Consider the following 16,307-nt stretch of genomic DNA (forward strand, 5'->3'; position numbering starts at 1 on the left):
CCTGTTACAGGGCTGTTGGGAAAGCTGACAGTTCTAGCAGTTCCCAGACTCTATTTCAGACCGAGTTCCAGCCCTCCGAAATCAAACCTTGCCCGCCTTTGCTCCGATTGATGGCCGCTTGCGTTTCAAAAGAACTGGCAGTGCTGAATGAGGACGCTAGGGGAATAGGGGCATGGAGAAGTCCCAGAGATGTCATGTCTTGTGTCCCTATTGTGCACTGGACCCTGTTCTAGCACAAAGAGACCTCTGCTGATGTCATCCCCATTTCACAGATGAGAAGACTTGCTCAAGCTGGTAGGGGCAGAGCTGGGGTTTGAAGACAGAGAGCTGGCTCCAGAGGCCGCTGTTTTAATCACTCTGTCTGTTGCTCTGCTCTGTGATGAACTGGTTCGCACTCGGCTGAGAATTTGCTGTCACCAGCTGATCCTTCACGGTGATGCTGAGGCCTCGATCTCATCTGTCACCCTGATGCTCAAGAGCCTCTAGGAGTCCCCATCACATCTGTGGGGGAAGGGCAAGCCCTTAGCACGGCCTGTGAGGGATTCCCCTTACAGTCTGACCGCTGGCAGACCGTTCTTTCACACTCCATGTCGCACATGCTGTTAATAGTGTTTGAAAAGCTCCCCACCTCTCTCTGCCTGGTGCACTTCTGCTCTTCAATACCTAGCTCAAATATCCTCTTCTCTCATCTACGAAGGAAGAGTCAGTGATGCCTTCCTCTGGGGATCACGAGCTCCTGGAGGAGTGGGACTGTCTCACTCATGGTTGCTCTCCTCACCCGGCATCTGCCAGTGGATGGCCAGCCTCCCATGTGTAGGATGACGTCCTTTACCTGAGGTTCCATTTTATTTCAGCCACGAAGACATATTCTTTTTATCTTCTGAATATCAGAGGATTTTTCTTTCTGTAATGAATTCTTTTCTTCAGGGTGCCTCGGGCTCCACATTGCATAATTGACATTATTTACTGTGTTTTCCCAGGCCGGGCTGAGGTTTCAGAGGAGTTCCGAGCTCCTGTGGAGATTTGCTTCTCTCCAGCCTTGGGCTCTCTGCACTCTTGAACATCTCAGGGCCCAGAAGAAAAAGAAGAAAGCCAGCCAGTTCTGGGAGCAGCCTGGGTGAAGAGAGGTAGGTGTCTTGTTTAGTGTCCAGCTCGATTCCTGAACTCAACCGCCACGCGCCAGACAAGGCAGAAGCAAGAGGAGTGGTGTCTCAGCAGCCCGAGTGACGTTTGTTTGTTTGCTCATGTGCTGTTGTGGGAACGGCAGCAGATGCTCAGCAAGGAGGAGGCAGGTGCTTTTAGGACAGCCCTCCCAGGCTCTGAAGAGGGCGGGCACACGGGGAGCCCCTAGCTGTCAAGACCCAGTGTGAGACTTTGCCACGGCTACAGTGAAGGGGGCAGGAAAAGTCGAGCTTAAAGTTGCTGGGTGAACTCTTAGAGTTTATTCTGCAGAAATACATGCCTAGTTGCAGATGATGTGAATAGGATCTTCATCTCAACATTGTTTGAAATAGCAAACAGTGAGACAGTTTTTATTTACTTATTTCTCTATTTACTTATCGACGTACAATGCCTAATTTTTATTTTTTTTTTTATTTAAATTGAGGTATATTTGATTTACAGCAGCAGTCCCCAGACTTTTTGGCACCAGGGACTGGTTTCGTGGAAGACAATTTTTCCACGGAACGGGGTGGGGGACGGTTTCAGGATGATTCAAGCACATTACATTTATTGTGCGCTTTATTTCTATTATTATTACATTGTAACATATAATGAAATAATTATGCAGCTCACCATAATGCAGAATCAGTGGGAGCCCTGAGCTTGTTTTCCTGCAACTAGATGGTCCCATTTGGGGGTGATGGGAGACAGTGACACCTGACGTGTGTTGCTTATGTCCAGTCTAGTCTGTAAGATACAGCTTAATTGTCACTCACTGATAGGGTTTTGATATGCGTCGGCAAGCAATTGATTTATTATGGTCTCTGTGCAGTCAGACCTCTCTGCTAATGATAATCTGTATTTGCAGCCACTCCCCAGCGCCAGCATCACAGCCTCAGCTCCACCTCAGATCATCGGGCATTAGATTCTCACAAGGAGGGCGCAACCTAGATCCCTCACATGCGCTGTACACAGTAGAATCTAATGCCACCGCTGATCTGACAGGAAGCAGAGCTCAGGCAGTAACGTGAGCGATGGGGAGCGGCTGTAAATACAGATGAAGCTTCTCTCGCTCTCCCGCCGCTCACCTCCTGCTGTGTGGCCTGGCTCCTAACAGGCCACGGACCAGCAGTGGTCCGTGGCCCGGGGGTTGGGGACCCCTGATTTACAATATTGTGTTAGTTTTGGGATGACAACATAGCGATTCAAAATTTTTACGGATTAGACTCCATTCATAGTTGTTATAAAATATTGGCTCTATTCCCTGTGCGGTACGATATAGGCTTGTAGACTATTTATTTTATATGTAGCAGTTTGTACCTCTTAATCCCCTATCCCTATCTTCAGTGCCTAGTTTTTAATTGGATTACTGGATATGTAAAGAAACAGAAGAATTTGACCCAAACTTAGGGAGAAAAATAGTCAATAGAAAACAGAGGGCTTCCCTGGTGGCGCAGTGGTTAAGAATCTGCCTGCCAGTGCAGGGGACATGGGTTTGTGCCCCGGTCCAGGAAGATCCGACATGCCGCAGAGCAACTAAGCCAGTGCGCCACAACTACTGAGCCTGCGCTTCAGAGCCCGCAAGCCACAACTACTGAAGCCCGTGCACCTAGAGCCTGTGCTCTGCAACAAGAGAAGCCACCACGATGAGCCCGTGCACCACAATGAAGAGCAGCCCCCGCTCACCACAGCTAGAGAAAGCCTGCATGCAGCAACGAAGACCCAACGCAGCCAAAAATAAAGAAAATAAAGAAAGAAATAGAAAAAAATTTAAAAAAAGAACACAGAATGGAATTTAGATTTTTGAGCTAAATGCACATTTGCCTGATCAATTGATTTTATTATTATTAGGTTCACAGAAAAATTGAGTGGAAAGTATAGAGAGTTCCCATATATGCTCTGTCCCCACATGCAGCCTCCCTCACTAGCAAGAATGGTGTAGTCTCCCTCCTGTGCCAGAATGGTATATTCGTTACAACTGACAAATCTACGTTCTCCAACACATCGTTATCACCCGAAGCCCATAGTTTGTATTAGGATTCACTCTCGGTGTTGAACATTCTATGACAACTGTATAATGACATGTATCCACCATGGTAGTATCGTATGGCATCGTTTCCCTGCCCTAATAGTCCTCTCTGCTTCATCTATTCGTCTCCCCCAGAGAGATACAATTTACATGCTCCTCAGTTGGGGATCGGTTGATTAAATCATAATGCCTTCATAAAATGGAGTACTCCACAGCTGTTAAAAAGAATGGGTGGCTTTACGAAGTGATACGGAACACTCTTGAAGTTCTATTCACCACTGTCGTCCTTAACAATGTTGATTTTAAAAAATGAAAAGAAGGAGGGCATATCACAGTGTGTAGAGTGTGCTGACATAACGGCTCCACTGATGCGCACCCACCACTCCCAAATCAGCTGCCTGTATGTCCACACTTAACACAGTCTGTGGTTCCTGCCTCTGTTGATCTGTAAGTCCCAGAAGACAGACCCCTCCAGGAGGGCAGGATCTGTCCATGTGCAAGGATATTATCACCTGGGCCAAGCCCAGATCCAGGCACACCACAGCCTTCCCATTAGTATCTGTGAATGCATGAATGATGAACGGACGGGGGAGTTTTCTTCCCACAGTGTCCTTCTGCCTCCTGCCCCTCAAACACATGGGCTGGAGTGGAAGCCCCGGCTGTCCCTTCTCCTCTCCTGGGTACCGTCCCTGGCCTACCCACCCCCGCCGCTTGAGTCTCTATGCTCTGCCGGGCTTCATTATTCCCCAGATTACAAAGACTCGAGGGGTTGAGGGGAGAGGCTTGAAACGGACCTTCGAGATGATAACATGTAGCTGACGCTGTCAGTCAGGCCGATCTGACTTAATTGATTAATTTTATTGTATGAGCCAAGCGACCCAGCAGCTGGGAGCGGACTCCTGATCTGACAGCAGGCTGGTGAGTCAGACCCGATGGGTTTGATTCCACGCGCCGGTGTGGCTGCCCATGTGACCTTGGCCACGTTACTTAACCTTGCTGAATCTCAATTTCCTGATCTGTAAAAGGAGGCTAAGAATGCTTCTCTTGAGGTTGTCATGAGGATTAAATGCGATCACATAGGTGAAAGTGCCCTTTGAGGAAAGAGGAAGGTGAAAATGCTTATTGGGTCGGGAGGAAAGTGAGGCAGGCCCACTATTGTCCTCAGGTGCTGCATCCTTCCCTGGGCAACAGTCCTAACTCCAAGTCAGATAGGTTATAATTTGGCTTCCTCTTTTATTCAGTGCACTTCTCTCAGCCTCCCAGGGCTTTCAGCTTAAGCAAATAAATTATCCTGCGCCGCCGGGCTCTGTGTTCTGTAGCCAGCCTATGTTTGAGCATGATAGAGATTCTTATCCGGCCAGGTAATATTACACAGCAAGGGATGACATTTCTTATCAGAGGCCCTGTGGAATCAGAGATAGGAGCCCTTTCTTTTTACCGGCAGCCAGGCCTTCATGTGCACGGCTGGCAGGGAGGGTAAGAGGGGCAGGCCGGGGCCCAGAGTGGGCGGCTTGGGCTGCAGTGGCGTCAGCTGGCCCTCTTCTCTCAAGACAGCCACTCCCAATGGCCTGCCTTAACGGATGTAGGCTATTTTGAGATTTTTGCATATGATAGAAACAGGGCAGGGCCCGGGAGTGTGAATGAGGAAGGAAGGAGAGAGCCTGATGCTGCTGGACCAGCTTGGGGTGGAGGCATGTGAGGCATCTTGCCCTTGTGCAGAGAGGCAGGCGGCCTCCGGCTGCTGAGTCCAGGCCGTTCGCCGGCCCTGTGGATTGCAGGGTGGAGGCAGCTGAGGCCCAGGTACCTACCAGAGACTTGGCTGTGGGAGTGACGAGGTGCTGGGCGACCTCCACGTCCCCGTCAGGAGGCCGACCTGTGTGGATGCAGCAGGATGGGTACCACACGGGGCTCTGCTGCCCTCGGGCTTCTGTTCAGGAGGCACTGGCAAGTGGGAAGGCAGGAAGGGAGTGAGGTCAGGGCGCTTACTCCTCTGCTTCCTCCCTGCTGGGACCCTGAGTGGTACAGGCAAGGTCTACACAGAGGAGCCTGCGTTAGAATCCTGATTCTGGGATGCACTCGCTGTACATCAGGCAAGTTGTCTACCTCTCTGCACCTTGGTTTCTTCATCCAGTTTTCTTTCCGTCTCTCACCACTTGCCTTTGGGTTCCATTGATCTCTGTGCCTGTCTTTGGCCCTGAGATGCCAGAGGAAGGGGCACTGCTGGGTCCCCCAGGGTCTGAGGCCAGAGCTCAGTGTGGATGAAGCTCCAGTGTAGACGGAGGTGGTCAGAGTGACCACGTGATTTGGGTACCGCGACCTCTGTGGGGGACACATGCTCAGGGCTCTTCTCGTCCTGTGTTTTCGGAAGTCCTGCGCTGCTCTCAAGTAATAATCTTGCCCTCATCAGAAAGGAGAGGGGAAGTGGTTTCTCCCTCTCTCCCTGGACCCCTTCCAGCCAGAGGCCCTGCTCCTGCTTCCTTCCAGCTGGCCTCACTTCCTGTTTTCCTCCCTCTCTTGCCCTGCCTCTCCCGTGCCGGGCCTCGCGTCGGGCATGCCGAGTTTTCCTGTCCCTCACCTCTCCTCCTCCCTATGGCCAAATACAAATTCTGAAAGCACAGCTCTGACCATGTCCCTCTCCATGCGAAAATAGTCTAACCTCTTAGCGTGGCCTTTAAGGTCCACCTCACCTTCACCCCCTCTCTGTGATTTTATCCTGGTCAGCTTTGGGTGGGACACTGGTCCTGGTAAGCAGGTCGCCTCCTTGTCTTTTGAACCCGCCGCCGTCTTTCTTTGACTTTTATGCTTTGTTCTCGACGTTTCTTCCTCTTTGGATGGCTATGGGGTCCATGGGCTCTGGCCACCGACAGGGCTGTGTTCAACCGCAGCTCTACCGGCGGCTGGCTCTGTGATTACGAGCAAGTTGCTTCACCACTCTGAGCCTCACCGTCCTCTGCCGTGACGTGGGCTGCTAGCTCGTGTGCCGGGGCTCTTGTGGGAAGAACCTGTCTACGGGCTCCTGCTGGGGTTTGGCTCATGGCAGGTATTCGGTGAGTGGAGGCTCCCCTCTGTCTAACGGGCTGTCCCTCTGTATCCAGATCCCGCCTGAGCTCAAGTTCCCTTCCATCTTTAGGTTCCCCCACCCCCAAGGCATCTTCCTCTGTTGGAAGGTGTCTGACGTCCTCGCGTCTGGACAGCAGGAATGGACTCTTCTCTTTCCGCCCATGCTGACTTCCTAGCGTGATGTGGGTCCCTGTAGGGCATTAGCCGTTGACTAGTGGGCATGGTTTTGGCTTGGCCACAGGAACCATCGATTTAGTGACGGAGAAGTTGACTCCAAGGGAATGGAAGAGAGTCATCTGTTCTCTCGTTGAACGTAATTCGATTGAGTGCACGCGATACATCAGGCACTGGGGTTACAAGGAGGTGTAAGCTGGCAGCTGCCCTCACAGAGCCATCTTCCAGCAGGATGGTTGTCCAGGCCTGGACCACAGATCTGGAAAGACATGGGCCCCTCCCTGAAGGTAGCTCAGAGCCTGGTGTTGGATGGGGGCGGGGGGTGTGGGAGAAGTTCTGTGCCCAAGGAGAGGATGCCTCCCTTGAGATGGGTCAAAGACGATGAGGTCCCGCTTCAAGATACCACTCTTGACCTTGTCGGGTTGTACATCTGATTTTCAGACGTCTCCCACTATCCCCACTATGGCTTCCCTTCCTGCCAAGGGTATGGGGGTCAGCTCCGAGGTCACCAGCACCTCTCAGCATGGACCTTCATAAAGCCTTGAGAAGTAAAGTCCACTGAGAGAGATGTTCTAGAACATTCCAAGCTGGCTAAGCAGGATGGTGCCTTGAGCACGCAGGGCAGCTTGTCCGTGGCCAGGACAGTGGGTGAGAGCCAGCCAGCTGACCATCCTGGCCACAGCTTCTGGACTCTCTCCTCATGGGCCTCAGGCCCCTGGGGCTTCAGTTGAGTTTTTTTCTTCCCTCCACCACCAACACACTTATCCAAGTCATCCTGCCTAGATCACAACAACAGCTTCCAGATTTGATTCCCTGAATCCAATCTCACCACTCGGCAATCCATTCTCCACTCAGCAGCCAGCATGACTTTGTTAAGTGGGAATCCACTTGTGTCTGACCCACAACATACGTAAGCCTTCCCATTTCTGCTCCTGGGATAAAGACCAAAACCCCTACGGGGCTCCTGTGTGAGTTGGCCCAGCTGCTCTCCTTCTTACTCAGTGTTCTCCAGCCTCACCAACCTCTGCTGAGTGATACAAAACTACCCTGTTTCCTGCCGCCCCAGGGCCTTTGCACGTGTCATTCCTCCACCTGGAATGCTCATTCCCTCCGTCTTTGTGTGGTGAGTGCTTTCTGACCCTTAAGCTGTCCTGTTGTTGTTTCCTCCCATTCACTCCACTTTTCCTTCATAGCGTGATCTGTAATGACATGTTTATTTGTGTTTGTTTCACATCTGTTTTCCTTCACCAGGCTGGAATCCTGTAAAGGCGAGGATGAAGTCATTTTTGTCTACCGCAGTTACGACAATAAAAGCTAGTGCTTTTATCACACCGGCCATATGCCAGGCACTGTTGTAAGTGCTTCATTTTTACCAAACCCTATAATCCTCAGAAGCCCCTCCTGAGGTGTTAGATACAGCAGCAGTCCCCAACCTTTTTGGCACCAGGGACCGGTTTCGTGGAAGACAATTTTTCCACGGGCTGGGGTGTATGTGTGGTGGGGGATGGTTCAGGCGGTAATGCGAGCGATGGGGAGAGGCAGATGAAGTTTCGCTCGTTTGCCCGCAGCTCACCTCCTGCTACGTGGCCTGGTTCCTAACAGTACCGGTCCACCGCCCTGGGGGTTAGGGACCCCCGAGATACTGTTATTGCCTTCATTCATTTTACAGGTGAGGAAACGGAAGCACAGGAAGCTTAAGTAATGTGGCCCAGCTCTCCCATCTAGTAGATGGTAAAACCAGGACTCCAAAGTGCAGTAGCTCTGGACCCCTCTGCCAGGGCCTTCCCCGGGGGCGCTCGGTGGATGGGCAGTGCACGAATCAAAGGGCCACGGTCCCATCTCTCAGGGAGGTGCTCCTTGAAGTTTCTGCACTGGGTGCAGGGCTGGCAGCATGGTAAAGAGAAGGGGACCTGGGTTGCAGTGTGGGCACCCCCATTCAATAACTGGGTGACTGTCGGCAAATCCCTCAACTTCACTGAGCCTTGCTGTTCTGAGCTCAGGCTGGGAGCAGTGCCAGTCGCCTGCGTGATAGGAAAGGAAAATCTGAGAGCCTATAGTGTGTGCTCTAAAAGTGTTACCTGCCTTGCTGTCTTAGAGGGCTTCTCGGTTTTGGTTAGAGTGTGTGCCACCCGCTTTCAGCCAGAAGTGGGGAGATCTTGGCTGGGGTGACAAGGAGAAGGACTGAGGCTCAGGTGCTGCAGGACATGGAGGGGGTTGGACTTCAGGCATCCCCTCCCCTCTCTTCTGCCCTTAGTGTGTCATTACCTTAAGTTGGAGTTTTCACTGACACACAGTTACAGGGCCAAGGGAGAGGAGTTTGGTGACCCCCTGCCCATGCCAGGAGATGGAAGGGCCCCCAAGAGCATCCTGAGTCTCTGGACGCTGTGGCAAAGAACTGCATTTTACTGGGAACCTCCCTCTCCCAGTGTCTTTCTCTCACTTCTGGGGATCTTTGCAGCCCCTGGATGACGCCCCGACCTGACCCAGAGACAGGGGCATTTAGAGTCATAGGGCCCTTGCTCCAGCGATTAGTTAAGTGTAAGCCCATTCTGAAGGCAGAATGGGTTCTGATCCTGACTCCATCATTTACTAGCAATGTGATCATGGATGAGTTTCTTAATGACCCGGTGCCTTGGTTTCCTCACCTGTAGAATGGGATGCTGACAGTAGTGTTTGTCATTGGTAGACTGAACTATTGGTCCCAGTTCTTCACTCCTCCATAATAACATTAACACATGCGTTCCTTTGCCGTGGCCTCAAGGTGGGCGAATGCACTTCTTCACCCTGTGACTTTGGTCTTGGCCATGTGACTTGCTTTGGTTCATGGGATGTTAGCAATATCACTGGAGCGGAGGATGGAAACGTGTGGATGCAGTTGGGCTTGCTTTCCTGTGTGCCTTTCATCATGACAACATGCCTTTGGTAGTATCCAACCCACAGAAGATGAGAGACTTGGAGCAGATTCAGAATTCACACCTAGCACGGAGCCAAGCTCAGACAGACCTTCCCTGTATCATCTAACTGCTAGCTGACTAACAGACACGTGAGTGAGAAATAAATGCTTATTATTGTATGCTGCTGAGTTTGCGGTATTCTGTTAATGCAGCATTCTTGTAGTCATAGTGATTAATATAACACCTCATGAAATTATTATAAAAATTATAATTAATAAAGTGAGTTGGTTCACATATTAGTTTCTTATTGCTGCTGTAACAAATGACCACAAATTCAGGGGCTTAAAACAACACAAATTTACTATCTTACAGTTCCATAGGGTAGAATCCAAGGTGGGTCCCACTGGGCTAAGATCAAGGTACACAGGGCTGGTTCTTTCTGGAGGCTCCAGGAGAGAGTCTGTTTCCTTGCCTCCTCCAGCTTCTAAATGCCGCCTGCGTCCCTAGACTTATGGCCCCTTCCCTCGTCTTCAAGGCCAGCCACATGACCTCTTTTGACGCCTTTCTTCCTTAGTCACAGCTTTCTCTTCTGCCTCCCTCTTCCGTTTTTAAGGACACTGCTGATTATATTGGACGCACGGAAACAATCCAGGATAATCTCACTATATTAAGGTGAACACATTAGCCATTTATTTCCATCTGCATCCTGAATTCCTCTTTGCCATGTAACCTAATGTAGCCACAGATTTCAGGGATTCAGGCATGGGCATCTTTGGGGGACCACTATTCTGCCTACCACAGCACGTCAGGCACTTAGAACAGGACCTTGTACGCACTGTGTACTTGTATACATACATGTTAGTATGATCAGCCTTAGTTTCGTCATCTGTGAGATGAGTGAGAGGTAGTCCCATCCGATGTCCACACAGATCCTCAGAAAAGCTTTGTTTTCCTGGACATGTTGCCCCCAGGAGACATATTGCATCCCTTGGTCTTGGATGGACTGGAGGCTGTGGGCTTATAGGAAGGGGGTGAGGTCAGTTTCCTAGCTGGCTTTGGAGCAGACCAGAGGTTCTTTAGGATGATGATGGTGCTTTCTGATTAAATATCGTAACGACTCTCCTTTTGTCCTCACTATCAGTCAGTAGAGCCCCTAGCACAGGGCACTGGCCAAACGACCAATGGGGCTGGGATGAGCCAGTCCAGAGCGGCCAGCCGGTATCTCCATGTGCCCAGCTGGTTCCGTCCTTCATTTGACAGATCCCTCTGACAACAGATTGCAGGGAAAAAGAAACTTCCTGGCACAATTGATACCAATTTGAAGGAAGCAGCTGGCTTTGGCGGGGGCAAGGAAACAAAATCCAGTGACACTGATAATGTCTCACCAGCCTGCGTTAATTGAGGAACTGCTGGGTGGCTGCAGGACACGTCCAGAGGCGTGGGAGGGTGTGAATTCCTATATAGGTAACTTAGAATCCAGTGTAGGAGCAGAGTGGTATTAACCATAGGAGGAGAATAGCCTGGGTTTGGGGTTCCTGGGTTTTGAAGGTTCTGTCAGTGACTTACTGTGTTACCATGAGGTCAGTGACACCCTCTGTCCCCTGGTTTCCTTACAGTGGCAAAGTAGAGTTTGCTGGATTTCTTTCCCTTCCCAGTCAAAAGTAAACGCTATGGCAATGACCAATGCTTAAGATGAAACTAAGGAGAATCATGAAAAGAACTTGATAGCTCTTTGGACATCACCAAGCTTACCTGGGGAAATGAGGCCAGAGAGGTGAAGTATGGTCTAAGATCACACAGCCAGTTGGGGCTAGAGCCAGGTCCTGGAACTCACCATGGTTTCCTCCCTCCTTTTATTTTATGTATGTATGTATTTATTTATTTATTTAATAAATTCTATTTATTTAATACATTTTATTTATTTATTTATTTATTTATGGCTGCGTTGGGTCTTTGTTGCTGCACGCAGGCTTTCTCTAGTTGTGGAGAACGGGGGCTACTCTTCGTTGCAGTGTGCGGGTTTCTCATTGTGGTGGCTTCTCTTGTTGCAGAGCATGGGCTCTAGGCACACGGGCTTCAGTAGTTGTGGCTCGCGGGGTCAGTAGTTGTGGCTCGCGGGGTCAGTAGTTGTGGCTCGCAGGCTCAGCAGTTGTGGCACACTGGCTTAGTTGCTCCACAGCATGTGAGATCTCCCCGGACCAGGGCTCGAACCCGTGTCCCCTGCATTGGCAGGCAGATTCTTAACCACTGCTCCACCGGGGAAGTCCCCCTCCCTCCTTTTAAGTAGATGTCCCATGCTGCCGTCTTTGTTACTGTCACCTGTTGACTGAAGCAGAGATGGTCCATTTCAACCATGCCTGTTGACCTTTTACTCTAGGTATATTCGCCACGTGGCTTTGGCGGGGCTGGTAGCTTCTTGCCACATGCTTCAGGTACCCCACGGTTCAATTTGACAGGCTCTAACTGCAACTGTCATTTGTTTTGCTAATTGTGTGATTCATGACGGTAAATCGTGACTGTGGGCTGGGAATGTTGGGTTCAGGTTTGCAGGGCTAACTGATACAGAGTGGGGAAAATGCAGTGTGAGCGTTACTTTTATGTGTCAACTGGCCAGGCTATGGGGTGTGTGTGTGTGTGTGTGTGTGTGTGTGTGTGTACACGGGCAGGAGAAATTGACTCCAACTCTCAATGGACAGAAATGGGAGGAATTCTGGGCAGACATCGCTGGACATGGCCTACCCCAGGGTGCAAGTTGTACATTTCAGTTTATGACTCTCGGTCTGTCCTCTGTTTAACCTCTTGGGTTATCTGTTCTAATCTAGTGAGGGTGCACGGGAACTCTGGAGCCAGTCTACCTTGTTTCAGATCCAGCCTCTACCACGAACTGGCCCTGTGACCTTAGGCAAGTTTCCTATTCTCTCCATGCCTCAGATACTTCAGGAAAATGGGCTCTTAGTACTACAGTAGATACATGAGGATTAGTTGAAATACATGTGTGTGTGTGTGCCTTTACCTGCACGTGTATATACACGTGTATGTATACACTTGTACATGTATATATATGTGAATATGAGCGCACACATAGAGATATATATGTATACATAGTGTATCCGTATGTATACATGTATATATATATATGAAATTCTGTGTATATGTGTCTATATACACATTCTTGGCTTTGTGTAGACATGTATATACACACATGTGGTTTTGTGCATTATACATGCATATGTATATATGAAAGCATGTGTGTGTATGTATATGTGAATATATGGTTTTATATATATATATATATGCGCACACACACATAATATATATAATTTAGTGCATAGCTCATACTGATACTTCCCTGTTTATACATACGTTTGCAGCCTGCAGAGACGTCCCAGCCAGCCTTCCCCTGGGCCCAGTCCCAGTATTTTACAGAGAAATTTTACAGCTGGACCTGAGAGCTGGCGCCCCGCTGCGTCTTGAACCGAGGCCTTCTGAGACCAGCGCCTGGTCCTCTTCTACCCCGGGAGCGGTTCCCATGCCCTTGGGGAGTGTCAGAAGCATCTATGGGGCCTGGTGAAATGCAGATTACTCACAGGCCCCACACGAGCCCTCCTGAAACCAAGAAGTAGACCCAGACTCTGAATATTTAACCAGTCGCCCGGGGGTGATTTGATGGAAACCCACCCCTCGCTGCTTCTGCTACCCGCTGCACTCCCAGCTGCCCGGTGCTGCCCCTAATGGTACCGTCTGCACTCTCTGGTGAAGACGCGCTCCCTTCCCCTCCCAGAAAAGCCTAGTGCATTCTACTCACGCACGCCAGGATCTCAGAGGGGCACAGACCACAGGGCCGGCCTTGCATTTGGATTTGCAGTCGAATTTAGCTTTCCCACATCCCTGAGAAAGACATGCTATCCTGGCCTCACCTTTCCCAGGCTGAGCTGAGGTCAGCCTTAGCTCTGGGTAGCCAGACCACCCTGGGCCTCCTCCCCTTTCATAATGAGCTGATTTCTCCCAAGGTACGGCTTCTGGGTGATGCTACCCCATGGCTTTGTTAGTTCCCTGAGTCTCCCCACTAAGAAAAAAACAACTACCATTTATTGAACATCTGCACTGTCTACACACATCGCTCTGATTATTACCCTGCAGGAAAGATATTATCATCCTGAAGCTAGGAGATAATAAATAATCTACAAAAGGGCACGGAGCCAGCATTCAAACCCTGTTCACCTAACTGGAAAACACTTTTTTTTCCCTATCCCAGAGGTGAGTTACGTAAGATTTATTTTCAAGGCTGTAGGTCCTAAATACTTCCCTTTAGCATATGTGAACAAAACCTTGCAGAGAATTTTTTTTTTTTTCTAATTTAAAATGTACAGACTGTCCTTGGGATTCCAGACACATTCCAAAAGTCAGGAGCTGCTCCAACGCGGGCCGAGTTGGAAGGCACATTAGGCGTGAGCCCGGCTGAGGCCGGTGACTTGGAATCACGGTGCTCACTGCCTTGCTCTGTTCAGTCTTTCAGCGGTAAACATGTTTTCTTCCCCACACTTTGGCATTCATCACGAGTTACATTCCAGGTTGTCAACTCTTGTAAAAAAGGGGTTCAGATCTCGGCGTTAAATCCTCCCTGTTGTCTGTGCAGGGCTGTACTGTTGTGGAGCGCTCAGCCGATCCTCGTGGCTACCTGGAGAGGTCACCCACTTTACAGATGAGGAAAACAGAGGCTCATGTGCTAGCGTCATCGGCCTAGCTTTAAGTCCAAACACTAGTCTCATCACAGCTACCGGGACTCCTTCTGTTTACTAGATCGTTAGGGGTGAGTTTGTGAAGTGTAATCGAGTCTGCATTCAAATTAGGGGGAAAGATCACTCCGTCCTTCATGAGCTGGGGTCCCCTCTGCAAATATCGTAGAACATCTGACCACTGACTGCACTGATGTGTTTATGTGACCAGCTTCCCCGTGAAACGGGAGCTCTCTCTGCTTCACCTCCTTCCATCCTCCAGTGCATAACACAGACTTGTGACGGCCTCTTCCTAAGATGCATCGGATAAATTAAATGAACAGTGGTTCTTACCAATCAAACCACTCTGGGAGAACTTGACTCTTCTCTGGGCACCAGTTTTCCTTCATTTCTTATTACAAAGCACAAGATATCTCCTCCAGAAGATACCCAGACAAACAAAAGGAAGAAGCAAAAAACCCTTGTTATCACTAAGAGGTGACTAATTAAATGAACTAAAGCGTATGCATATATATATAATATATATATACACACACACATATACACACATACATATCTATATATACACACACATATATATACACATACATATCTATATATATATATACACATATCTATATATATACACACACACATATATATATACACACATACATATCTATATATATACATACACACACATATATATACTTGTAATAGTGTGGCTGTCTACACATACACATTAGTTTGTAAATAGCTCTTTTACTAAATATACGATAAATATCTTCCCACATCAACACATGCACTTCTGCTTCATCACTGTTTGAGTGTTGGGACACCCAGCTTCACTGTGTTTCAGCCATAAGTGGCAGAGACCCTCCAGTGTTTCTTAAGCATCTGGGACAGACGCTTGCTTATGAATTCAGCTTCTGCACTGCTATAAATGATGCTCATCGTTAAATCTTTACAACTATATTTTCCTATTTTATTAGGATAGAGTCCCTTAAAATAGAATGGGTGAAACAAGGGCTCTTCAGGTTGTTTAGTTTGCCACATTCCACTTCAGGACGTTTGGACAGTTTCTCTTTCTACCACCATGTGGGAGACCACCGTGTCCTGAGCCATCCACAGCAGGACCCTCTTCTCTCAGCACCTGGCAAAGCGCCAGACACATGGCTCAGCCCACATGCCCCTTCTTCAGAGGCCCTCCCTCCCCGTGGACTGTGACCTGCCTCTGCTGTTCCTCCTTCAAGCCCTTGGTTTCTGGAACACAAGTCTCAAGTCAATGAAATCATGATATGTGATGTTTGGAGCTGAGCCTGAGTAGGTCTGGTTCCCTGTTGTGTCCTGGTGGCCAGCACAGTGTTTTATAATGGTCAGAAGCAAGGGTTTAAGTCAGGAAGACCTGGATTTACTGTGACTCCGCTGCTTCGCTCACCTAAATCTTCACTTTCTCAGTTGAGTTATCACGTGACCCACCTCGCACAAAGATGGTGAGGTTTACATGAGATACGGCGCATAGCTTAGCGTGTGGCCTTTGGTGACTGGCTTCTTTCACTTGGCATGATGGTTTCAAGGTTCATTCACATCATCTCCTGTGTCTGTACTTCACTCCTCCTTATGCCCAGACAATGTCCCATTGTATGGATGTACCACATTTTATTTGTTCATTCGTCAGCTGATGGACGTGGGGTTTTTCCATTTTTTGGTTATTATGAATAATGCTCCTCTGAAGGTACATGGTTTTGTGTGGATGTATGTTTTCATCTTTCTTGAGTGTGCATACCTGGGAGGGGAACTGCTGGGTCATATGGTAACTGTCTGGGTAACGTTTTGAGTAACTGCCGGATTGTTTTCCGAAGCGCCTACAGCTGTTTTTCGTTTCCACCAGGACCTGCCTGTTCTTCCTCATCATGCATGCTCATCTTTAAACATAACATGATTCCATTTATATGAATTTTTGGAGCACGCAGAATTAATCAGCAGTGCTAGAAATCAGTCCAATGGTTGCCTCTGGGAGGAGGGCAGAGGGTGCTTTCTGGGTGAGGGAAATGTTTTGTATCTTTAGTTGGTGGTTTAGTGTGTTTGGTATATGCATTTGTCAGAACTCATCAAACTGTTCCTTTAAGATCTGGACATTTCACTGAGTGTTAATTATGCCTAAATTAAAAAAAAAAACATACAAATGACAAAAACCTAGGTGCGGGGTGGGGGGGGGGGGAGGGAGGAAAAAACCCCATAAATTATGTCCTGACATGACTTATCTTACCCACC

The 16,307-nt window shown here is 49.0% G+C and overlaps 2 long non-coding RNA genes across 4 annotated transcripts in view; one reads left to right on the forward strand and one right to left on the reverse strand.

Annotated features, from left to right (window-relative positions):
- Positions 1–16,307, forward strand: part of LOC117199656 (uncharacterized) — a 372,975-nt gene that overhangs the window by 199,571 nt on the left and 157,097 nt on the right. For all 3 annotated transcript variants that reach the window (XR_007472596.1, XR_007472597.1, XR_007472595.1), the window contains one exon: positions 981–1,127. This is a non-coding gene — a long non-coding RNA (uncharacterized LOC117199656). The remainder of the gene's footprint in view (positions 1–980; positions 1,128–16,307) is intronic.
- Positions 1–16,307, reverse strand: part of LOC125961639 (uncharacterized) — a 224,384-nt gene that overhangs the window by 78,258 nt on the left and 129,819 nt on the right. The gene's annotated exons all lie outside the window — the stretch shown is intronic.

This window comes from Orcinus orca, chromosome 17 (assembly GCF_937001465.1).
Source record: "Orcinus orca chromosome 17, mOrcOrc1.1, whole genome shotgun sequence".
NCBI classification, from domain to species: domain Eukaryota; kingdom Metazoa; phylum Chordata; class Mammalia; order Artiodactyla; family Delphinidae; genus Orcinus; species Orcinus orca.